The following is a 12088-nucleotide window of genomic DNA, read 5'->3' on the forward strand; positions in this document are numbered from 1 at the left end:
TGCAGAAAATGTAGTAAATACAGAGAGCAGAGTGCAGACCATGTGAGATACACGAAGCGTTAGTTGCAAAGTGACTTATATTATTGCTGTACCTCAGCTCCACTCACGTAACAAGGAACCGCCGCGCGCCGCCGCCCCGGTGTATGAATAGGCGCTCGCTTGTGAGTTCGAGTGGAGCTTATACCTTTGAACCAATCCGGAGGCAGCTCATCACTGTAATAGATAACCTTTTTTTTTCTTTTTTCTTTTTTTTTTTAAAGCGCTCTTAATCATAATAATGGGGGGGGGGGGGAATTCACCCCCAGGCCACCATTAGTGTCGAGCCCTGATATATTATCTAGGTTAATGTAAAGCGCTCTTAATCATAATAATGACATTATTTGACTCTGATGAGTGATATAGTAATGGCGCTAATAATAACAATTTTTACAATCAGATGGAAATAAAGATGATAATTATAAGAATACTACAAACAAGAAGACGAAATACTTCATTGCAATGATTATGCAAACTAATGTCCTTGTCCATGTTAATACTAACATGATGATAGTATTTAGAATATGGTCATACTCACAGGCTGAGGTCATTGAGCAAGAATTAAAGGTAAACATTTATTTTACTATGTGAACCGTTCTCATTTTGTACCTTATGTAATATTTCTTCATTATGTTATGTTATTAGTTTATAATAATCATGTAAGCGAATTGTCTTATGTGATTAGTATTACTTATGTTATTATTCGAGAGCGAGAAGACAACGCGTGGCTGTTGGACTACGTTATAAATAGCCACTTACGTCTTGCACTGCTACCACATGCTGTACTATTGTCGACAACATGAACATGTTTCGTTTTATATCACTATAGTCTTATTTGTCATATATAACATACAATTAAAAGATATTGAATTGGTGTTTTTATTGTATACCTTAATTACAATCAATAACACGGGAATTTCAGTTTCATACGATTATACTCTCATAAAATGTATTTAGAATATGAAATTAATTATGTATATTATTCTGTTATGTAACTACGGATTCATTTATAATATGTAGGCCTACTCACGTTAGTTTGATCTATATTGTTACGAGAACAGCCATACGAGTGAGTCATTTTTGTATCATTTCACAGCCCTGATGAAGGTCGTAACAAGACCGAAAGCTCGGCAATAAACACATTTGTTGATCACAAGCTACGTCTAAGCATGCTCTTCTTCTCCTACTGAATGAATAATGAAGGAGCTACACTTGTGCTGTACACGGTTGGGACCCCTTCTCGCACTCTCTCTCTCTACACACAAATATATATATATATATATATATGCATATATATGATATATATATATATATATATATATATATATATATGAAGAGTTTGCTCGTAAAAACCGATAAGTCCATTTTTGAAGATTTTGAAGTACGGTCTCTGTTATAAAGTACAAAATAATACCTTTTAAATGATATACTGGTCAATACATAGCTATAAAGGTACATTTTTGAAGTTATGGTCAAAAGAAGCAAACATTTTCTTATTATTCTCTTTATTTTTCTTGACCTTTAATCGCAAATATCTCCATTATTTTGGAAAATGTGGACTTATCGGTTTTTGCAAACAAACTCTTCATATATTTGTATAAATACATAATATGCGTGCATGTGTGTGTGTGTATGTGTGTGTGTGTGTGTGTGTGTGTGTGTAGTACATAAACATAAACAAAGTACATAATGCCTATAAAGACATAAAGGCTAAACGTTCCTATCACGTTAGGACACAGCTAGGTTCATTGTTACATTTAGACGGAGTCATCACGGACTGTTGAGTCTGAGGAACTCAGAAAACAAAAACGGAAAAGATGATTTTTATCTCGTTAAGGGGGTTTACTTTCTGCATAAATGAACATTTCCGATGTTTCTTGACAATAACCCTTGTTTTTCTTCTGTCATAAGCTTGGGTTACAAATTCCGCAAAGTTACCTAAAAATATCAAAAGGTGTCTCAATAGAAATGCACGACTTAGTACTGTTGCAGTAGTAAGAACGATTTAGTCTACTAATTGCAACGTCCTTTTGTGCAAAGCTAAAACACAGTTTTTACTATAGATATATTGGTCATTAATTAATATGAAATTGTGAACACACTTTGATATAAAACCAACAATGACAACAGGTAAATGTAGGCATATATCCTGCATGTGAAAATTAATTGCTGTCGTTTTATCCTATCAAGTATATTCTATACCACTACAAGCTATTCAACTGGTACATGTGTAGAGTTTGTTCGCAAAAACCGATAAGTTCATTTTTGAAGATTTTGAAGTACGGTCTCGGTCATAAAGTACAAAATAATACCTTTTAAATGACATATTGGTCCTTACATATCAAGGTACATTTTTGAAGTTATGGTCAAAAGAAGCAAATATTTTTTTACTATTCTCTATATTTTTCCTGACCTTTAATCGCAAATATCTCCATTTGGCAAATATGGACTTATCGGTTTTTGCGAACAAACTCTTCATGTACTTTAACAATTTTGGCTATTAAACATGCCAAGCGTACAATAATTGATGAAATATATGCTTGGGTTACAAGTTAATCTTTGTGTTTTGGTAACTGACATGATATGTGGGAAAAAACACACACACTACGTTTTAAATTGGTACAGTGAAATTCAACATTTAATTCTAAGAAAACATGATGACAATGAACAACAACGAAGATAATCTGATTTTGTTAACGTCTAAAGTTGTTAACGTTTGTGTAAAGCAATTTTCTCGTAATAGTGTGAGAATTATTGTTTCACACCGACTCTTTATATGGCGCACAAGAATAGGTTTGCTGAAGCAAACAAAACCTAAGAATAAAAAGCATTGACAACGCCTCATACAAAGTCCACGTAGAGGAATTTAAGAACAGCCACACCTGCATATAAACACAGATACACATGTACGTGATTACACTCACCATCAAAGAAATTTATCACTTGAAAAAGTACAAGTGGTTACCAGAACATATAGACTTATCACTTCAAAGATAACATACACACTAAAAGACTACACAGACAGATAAAAGCAATGAATATACTAAATTTTGAAAGAAAGGCCCACTCTCCCTTAAATATAACCGTATAGTTGCCGCTTTATCTCGTCAAGAATGTGCTACATAATACGATATTACTGTCGTTGTCCATGTATACGACCATGCCCTAGAACGAAATCAATGAATGCCATAAGGATTGTGTTACCACACTCCACCGCACACATCTTATTGGACTGTTGGAGGAACAATTTTTCGTATTATCATGATTATGACATAACAAGAAGATGCTCCCCTTCTTTTTCACATAATGATCATGAGAGAATATTGTGTTGGTCATGGATATCTGCGTGCCACATAGTGACAGGCAAAAGCAAACAAATATCACATATTTAAAGAGTTTAAATACAAAATGCGAATGTTGAACACTATTTGTAAAAACAGAAAGCGACATCTACAGAATGATGCACAGTGTGTTATCAGTAAGACGGCACTACACAAATACTTAGTGGCGTAATGCAATCCAATGAAATCTGTTGGAAGTAAAATAGCTAATTCAGTTCTGACAATACGACTTCCGTCATAATCATTATCAACATATTATTGAAAATTCATTCTATTATTAAAAGAAACAGCAAGGAAAGCATGGCTGATAATCAAAACACGTTCTACATAAGTACAATGAAGTATGTTTGAAGAAGAATGTACAATTAAGTTCTGATAATACGTAATAACATCTGTCATAATTTTCATCAACAAATCATTCAAATATAAAATGCGCATGTTAAACACTATTTGTAAAAAGAGAAAAAAAGAATCACTACACAAACACTAAGTGTCATTGTATAATCCAATAAAGTCTGTTCGAAGTAGAATGTACAAATAAATTTTGATACTACGACATCCGTTATAATCATTATAAACACATAATTCAAAATTCGTTTGACTAAAGAAACACCAAGGACAGCATGGCTGATATCAAAAATACGTTCTACCTTACTTTATCATGAATGTAAACCCTTGATGCTTAAAACAGTTTTTATTTACATCGTATGCTCACTGCTAATTCTCGATCAAGCACGTCTTGAAACCAATGGATTTGACATTGCATTACTTCATGGCAAAAATAATAGGAATTGCAAGGAATTGTTGACTGTAATTTTTACAACCTGTTTTGGTATAAGGCAGGCACATTACATTGTCAGTATTTAATACATGTACGTGCTTTTCACTCATATACTCATTGACATAAGACACACTGTGCAATCTCACAAATTTTCGTGTTTTTTTTTTTTTTTTTTTTTTTACAGACGAATCGCACTTGACTGTACTGTCATAATAGCGAAACATTTTCCTTATCAAGACTTTCACTCTACAAAAAAAAAACAGCATTCAAAAGTGCATTAATGGATATACATACAGTGTATACAAGACACATTTTTTTTTTTTTTACCGAAAAAAAAAATGGAACGCTTTCACTATCCTTGCAAGATGATTGCTGCATTAATTTTCATCAAATAATATGTTCATCCTTTTGCAAGGCACATGCTTCACCATTAACACAGTTATAATTCCTATCATAAAATAGACGTGTATAAGTCATGGGTGATTAAATGTCTGCAAATGATTAAAACGTATTGACTTCGATATTTACAAAACAGAAAGAGTCACATTTTGTCAAATGCATACTTTCTGCTTATCTACACCATAGACACAACGCATCATACATATAGTGGAATATGTGTGAAGTCAATTTTGGTTGTAGATTAATTTAATGATAAAAACATATCTTAAGTATCAAAACATTCAACTGTACAAACACAAAACACGGCGTGACAATCATGTGTTATAGTCACTCATTTTGTGACATTGTGAATAAACTTCAATCTCAAGAGTAATAACAACGGTCAGCATAAATCTTATGCAGGTATCGTGTTCACTTTCAACTCTAATAACTTTTGAAAGGATATTGCTACTGCTTTGAAACAGGTATCGTCATCTACAATAATATGTAACATGCTGTAAAGATAAAGTATCAAGCACTTTATAGGCGTACGCGAGTTTGTGCACAGGTCATCTCCTCGGCCCACGAGAGTTGGCATGCATAATGAAAAATATTGTAATATTATTCTTTAAAAAAAAAAGATAGCACAAAAGAGTAATATTTTGTTGTAAATACAGGCAATACCCTCCTGTAATGTCACACAAAATAATGTTATGGTTAACGGTCTGTGTTGATCAAAACATATATTTGATGCACTTTATATCATTGAAAAGGTAAAAAGTGCTGTCACATTCTCTTGTCGGTGCATACTACACTTCAGTAATCCACCATGTCAAACTTAATACCAAACTGTAATACTGCAAAGGAAGTCAGATTGGATTAAACATTACAACTCATACGTTTCAGTGATAATATTCAGATATTACATCACTTAATTGTTCTACGAAACAAAACCTACTTTACGTATACGAAGGAAGTCTGCACAGTCTCGTCATTTTTTTTTTTTGATTATGCATTGTGAGAAATTGAACTTCATTAAACAAACAAAATACAAGTAATATATTATTTCCCAAGGAATTGTTATGAAGCATTGTGAACTATCATTTCAAAATGGAAGTGTGCCGTAATAGTTTGATAAATGTTGTTTAACTCTGACTCCCTACATGGCGTCTAAGGATAGGACTGGGGAAACACGCAAAAACAAAGAAAATAATGGAAAACATCCAACAAAAAAGAGCATTGACTACGCCTCACACTAGGTACAAGGAGAGGGAGTTAAGAAGAGCCGCACCTGCATATTAAGTAATACAGATATGTGCTTACACTCGACATCAAAGAAATTTACCACTTGAATAACAAAATAAAGAAAAAAAATGACAGATCATATAGACATATCAATTTGAAGATAACATACACGTTACACACACAAATCAAAACAATGAATATACAAGATTTTGAAATAAAGACACTCCTCCTAAAATGTAATCTTTGTTGCGGCGTTATCTCGCCGAGAATGCTATGCAATACGACGATTACAACTGTGACCCTGCACCTCAAAACAAACAAAAAGTCGTTAGACATGAAGTTTTAGTTAAGACCATATTCTGAAAGAGCAGACTTTAAGCTTTAAAATGATGTATAACTCAAATCAAATGGACTCTCCTAACCTATCTAAATATTGGAAAGAAAGCACAAACTCAGGAAAAGTGTGAACTGAGAAAAGAGGCTCTGAAGTACAATGTCTATTCAAGCGCTTAATCTTTACCAAACCGTGCTGGCTGTGCGATGAATGGGACAAAAACCAGGAAGTAAACCACCAGAGTAACAACAATGAAGGGATTATCAGATTAAACTGAAATTAAGCATGCCTCATTAACACATTCTGTTCATAATATGTATCAATTTTCAAAGCAGTAGCAATATCCTTTCAAAAGTTATTAGAGTTGAGAGTGAAGAGTGTGGACAAGGTTTTTCAGAAATGAAAAAGGGATTCTAAAGACACATCTAATCACACTATTCTACCAAATATGTTCGAGATAAACTGCCAAAAAAAAAACACACACACACTTTCCTGCCCGTTTTATGATACCAAATTTCAGCATAATGTAAAAGAAGACTCGCTTTTTCAGAAATATGAAATTTATTGATTAAAATTGAAATAAAATAAAATGAAACTTAAAAATATGATTTACTATACCACTACGGAAAGAACCTCATCTCAATCTTCTGCATCTTCAGCGCCGTCCAGCTCTACACCGTGGATGAGGAGCGGCACGCCTTTCTCGACGTATGGCCCAACCAGGTTGCCATGGAAACCCTAGGCATAATCTTTTAGATTATGGTCTTAACTAAAAAATTATGTCTGGCGACTTTTTGTTTGTTTTGAGGTGCAGGGTCATATATATATATATGTGTGTGTGTGTGTGTGTGTGTGTGTGTGTGTGACCCTGCACCTCAACACAAACAAAAAGTCGCCAGACATGAAGTTTTAGTTAAGACCATATTCTGAAAGAGCAGACTTTAAGCTTTAAAATGATGTATAACTCAAATCAAATGGACTCTCCTAACCTATCTTAATATGGGAAAGAAGCACAAACTCAGGAAAAGTGTGAACTGAGAAAAGAGGCTCTGAAGTACAGTGTCTATTCAAGCGCTTAATCTTTACCAAACCGTGCTGGCTGTGCGATGAATGGGACAAAAAAACAGGAAGTAAACCACCAGAGTAACAATAATGAAGGGATTATCAGATTAAACTGAAATTAAGCATGCCTCATTAACACATTCTGTCCATAATTAATGCAAACTTTCAAAGCAGTAGCATTATCCTTTCGAAAGTTACTAGAGTTGAAAGTGAAGAGTGTGGACAAGTTTTTTCAGAAATAAAAAAGGGATTCTAAAGACACGTCTAATCACACTATTCTACCAAAAACGTTCGAGATAAACGCCTAAAAAACACACTTTCTTGTCCGTTTTATAATACCAAATTTTAACATAATGTAAAAGAAGGCCCGCTCTTTCAGAAAATATGAACAAGTCAAGTTCGGCTAGGTTGACCCATTTCACTTATTTTCAGTCCTGACGCAAAATCAGTGTGTGCGACTTTATGTTCGTTTTGAGGTGCACGGTCACAATTGTCCATGTTCATAACCGTGAACTATAACGAAATCAGTGTCGTGCATAATCTTGGTCTAAGAACAATATCTAATATCTGACATGATTGGAACTGTTATCTTTTATATACATAATAAAGAGAGAATATCGTGTTGGTCATGGTCATCAGCCTTCCACATAATGATAGGCAACAGAAAACAAACAAAAGAGTTCGTATACAAAATGGTTATGTTGAACACTGTTTGGAAAAAGTGACAGCGAAATGTAGAGAGGCACAGTGTGTCATCAGTAATACTTCACTACACAAATACCAAGTGCAAATATACAATACAATATTATTAAGTGTATTTGAAGAAGAATGTACAATTAAGTTGTAATAATACGTAAAAACATCCGTCATGATTTTCATCAAAAAATCATTCGAAATACAAAATGCGCATGTTGAACGCTATTTGCAAAAAGAGAAAGCAAATTTTAGAGAGGCACTGCGTGTTATCAGTAATACTTCACTACACAAATGCCAGATGTCATTATACAATGCAATTAAGTCTGTTTGAAGAAGAATGTTCAATTAGGTACTGATAATTACGTACAAACATCCGTCATAATTTTCATCTACAAGTCATTTTAAATAGAAAATGCGCATGTTGAACACTATTTGTAAACAGAGAAAGCAAAATCTAGAGAGGCACAGTGTGTTATCAGTAATATTTCACTACGCAAAAGCCAGGCGCCATTACACAATCAAATCAAATCTGTTTGAAGCAGAATTTACAATAAACCTCTGATAATACGTCAATACTCTCATGTAATGTCACACAAAATGATGTTATAGTTAAATGACTGTGTTGATAAAAACATAATATTTCAAAGTGATAACAAGATACTAGTAACATAATTCATATAAACATAATCAACATCATAGGCATCATGTACAAAAACATGCCTGCGTTCTCTCATTACTCATTCACATCGTTAGAAATAAAAAAAAGTTCCATGACACAAGTTATATGAACGGGAATCGTTGGTTCTCCCGAACTCCTACGCGGCTACCATGACTTAAAAAGACAGATAGACAGACAAACAAACGAACAAAAAAAAAACCAACAAAAAAACAAACAACAAAATGTTGGTCATTGTCTACTACATGGTCCATAATAATAGACGAGTGCTGAATAACGACAATCACGGTGTACTGACTACTCTGGACGACGCGACAAGTCCATTTTCAGTCATGCACAATTTCACTAAACTGCAATATTGGGAATGTAAAACGACACTCTTTTTCTCTTAAAGTAAATACCGTTGACAAGTGTCATGCTAATGAAACATTCTTTACTATGCTGCACTGTATACAACAGATGTATGACACTCCTATATTTTATTGTTATTCCTTTGCTCGACCTTTTCTGTTTCAGTACACAAAAAATGAATAAATAAATAAGCACGGATAACCACCTCTAACCTATTGTTTCGTTTGATTATACTCATGAAGTACTTTACTCATTTCCGAAGAGACATCACTTTCAAGCAGTTATAAATCTTGAAACGTGAACGTGTTTTAATTAGTCATGGACAAACAGAAGAAATATCATCATCAGTTGAAAAGAGCAAGGAATAATGACATTTTGTCAGGAAAACTATACCTTATGTATTGTTATTGCACTTTCCACTCGAATAATACAACAATAACATACCTTTATAATTATCCGACTTTGTAGACTGACGTTCCTTTATGTAATTAGTCTGTAAATAGTCTAATGTACAAACTGAAAACGGTACGGACAAAGTATTTCTTTCAGTATACATGGTATAGTGCAAACTTATATTTGTTTTGTTCCAGGAAACAACACTAGTAATTATAAAGATTGAGCATGTGTGAAGTTCTACAGGTGAAACATTGCTACCATTATTGTATGAATGCAAACATTTTGAATAATACTAATTTGAACATTCAGCTATCAAGTATTTATCATTTGAGAAGTTGTGCCTTGGTTATTAACTGCTTAGTATAAGCCTATGAAGAAAGGGAGAAACATTGATTCAAGCAAACTTGAACGAACCAAGAGAAAGCGAAAAAGGGAGAGAGAGAAAACGATATTACTCACTGTTCACAGCGTAAAGTGTCATGCAAGAAGTGTGACTGCTCATCGACAGTGACCACTGACATTCATGTACAAGTGTTCACATTGTGTACCCGATCGATGTCGGTCTGAGCTCAAATTCACAGCACAATACACGTTATGATAATGAGGCGTCTCAAGTATTCCCTGAGGTTGTGGGTCTTAACGTGTGACGAGCACAGGTAAACAGTTTTATTGTTTTTAACAATAAAAGTATAAAAGAGTTTTTGGGAAATAATTCAGTTTCATATTATCCTCGTCATATTCAAAACATGACTATCATGTCAAGAAAATGAAAGACACTGGGCCTTGTTGCATAAAAGTTAAGATAAAACATAACTCAGATAACCAAACATAAGTCTCTCAATGTTCAAGTCTGATTGGCTGATACCCGACTTATGTTTGATTTTTTCTGAGCTATATTGATCGTTGATTGCATCTTTGTGTGCCACAGGGCCCTGCCCCTGGGTTTCAACTTACACACGTAAATGTCATATCATCATAATTATAGTCAACCTGCACTACTTAAAGGAGGCATTGTGGCAGACAAAATCATTTTGATTCACACAGGCACCCTTGTCATATTCACCAAGGCTGCGAGATTGTCCTGCTAATGATCGAATTACTGTATTTATAAAACGAAATAATTTGCTATACAAATAACATTTTGTGACTGCAATATATATAAAAAAAACACTTACTCGGGGTGAAACGAATAATTCGTTTGAACGTAATGACTTTATGATTCCCTCATAGAGAGATAAATATCAATTTTGTGTAACGTACGTTTCTTTCAACTCACACTTTATTTCTATACAAAATAGCACCGGGATCCAACTACCCTTGTAACTATGTAACAGAACCGCCAAATATCCCGATAAGATGCTCCTTCAGCCATACAGTAAAGTGCAATGTTTCACATTCCAAGGATCGAGACATGAAGAAGAGGCAAGTATATTCGCCGAGGCTATGCAATTTCAAACCCTCTACCCATCAGACAAACTCTTTGAAAGGACAGTGGAAGACTATCCATGGAAGACGAGTTGATGTGGAAAAAAAAAGTGGTTCAAATGCTACACTGCACTTTTTCTTACAATATTAAAACCCATTGAGGACGAGTCCCGAGTATACTCGGGCAAGTGTCTATGGGAAATACGTGTTGTAGCAAAATCAGTCAGTCCTCAACGGGTTAATAAATTACAGGTTATGAAACATGTTTGTAAGAATGCCACGTTGTATACTTCTTGTTCGGGCTCTTCCAGCTCCCCTTCCTGGTGTATGGCATTTTGCCTTTCCTGGACCTCTCCAGATGCAATTTCCCGGAACACATGATCTTCCCTGCTCATCTCAGGTTCGCGCGAAGCTGGTGGACCTTCTTGCTCAGAGCCATGCCCTTCTTCGCGCCTTCTCTTACTTTCTGGGCTGCTGCTATCACTGCGTCTCTGCGTTTTAGAATGAGAGTGGAATGAGATGGTACAGTGGATTCCCGTTGTCACATTGAAAATGCATTTCCAGGTTGTTTCATATACATCACCTATCGGTCATTCAACTAGACAAACATGTTTACGTGTAGGGATAACGAGACAAAAAGTGCGAGTGAGTGAGCGAGAGAGAAAGCGAGAGTGAGAGAGAGAAAGTGCTAGGACAGGTGTAAATGTTTTACAAGTCGCGCCATCGATGACCGAGAGGAGTTCATTTATTTTTGCATGTCAATTAATGTAGAAAGAAAAGACAGGAAATAGCTCCAGTTCCGGGAGAGTGCTGTATAGGTGTTTTCGTTCAAGTCCTTTTAGTTGTATCAAATATTCCAAATGCCTCGAAAAGGAGTGTCGTAGTCGAGTAGCAATTTAACAGTAGAGTTGGATCTTTTCGTGGCAGACACCATTTTGATTTCACCGAGAGAACATTGAGTTAGCTCCGTGATGGCAAAAAACCAACCTGCCACACCCAGGCGCCAGTTGGCAAGATAATTTTGTGTCTAAGCCCAATTTCGTTTGCGGCCAGGAGCCGTCCGTCCACCTTACCGTCAGCCTGTATACTGGCTGATTTGAGTTCAGATTTTGTTTGCTGCCAGAAGGCGTATTCCAACAGCCTTTGCAGCCTTCCAGTAGCCAAGAAGAAGAGGCATTTTGGTTATATTACACCGGTCATTGGTAAGTTAAATTGCGATTTGATTTCGGCTTTGTCGTGTAAAAGGATGTGAATGTGTTTCAGGGCACCACATATAGCCCCGGAGAACCCCGTGAATAAGTGATAAAGTATATTATAATGGTGTACAGTTTTTGAAAACGATGCGGTGATGTTTGATAAGCTATGCA

Source organism: Diadema antillarum, unplaced genomic scaffold, assembly GCF_040938485.1.
Source record: "Diadema antillarum isolate AM-2024a unplaced genomic scaffold, OU_Dant_1.0 seq00000297_RagTag, whole genome shotgun sequence".
In the NCBI taxonomy this organism is placed as follows: domain Eukaryota; kingdom Metazoa; phylum Echinodermata; class Echinoidea; order Diadematoida; family Diadematidae; genus Diadema; species Diadema antillarum.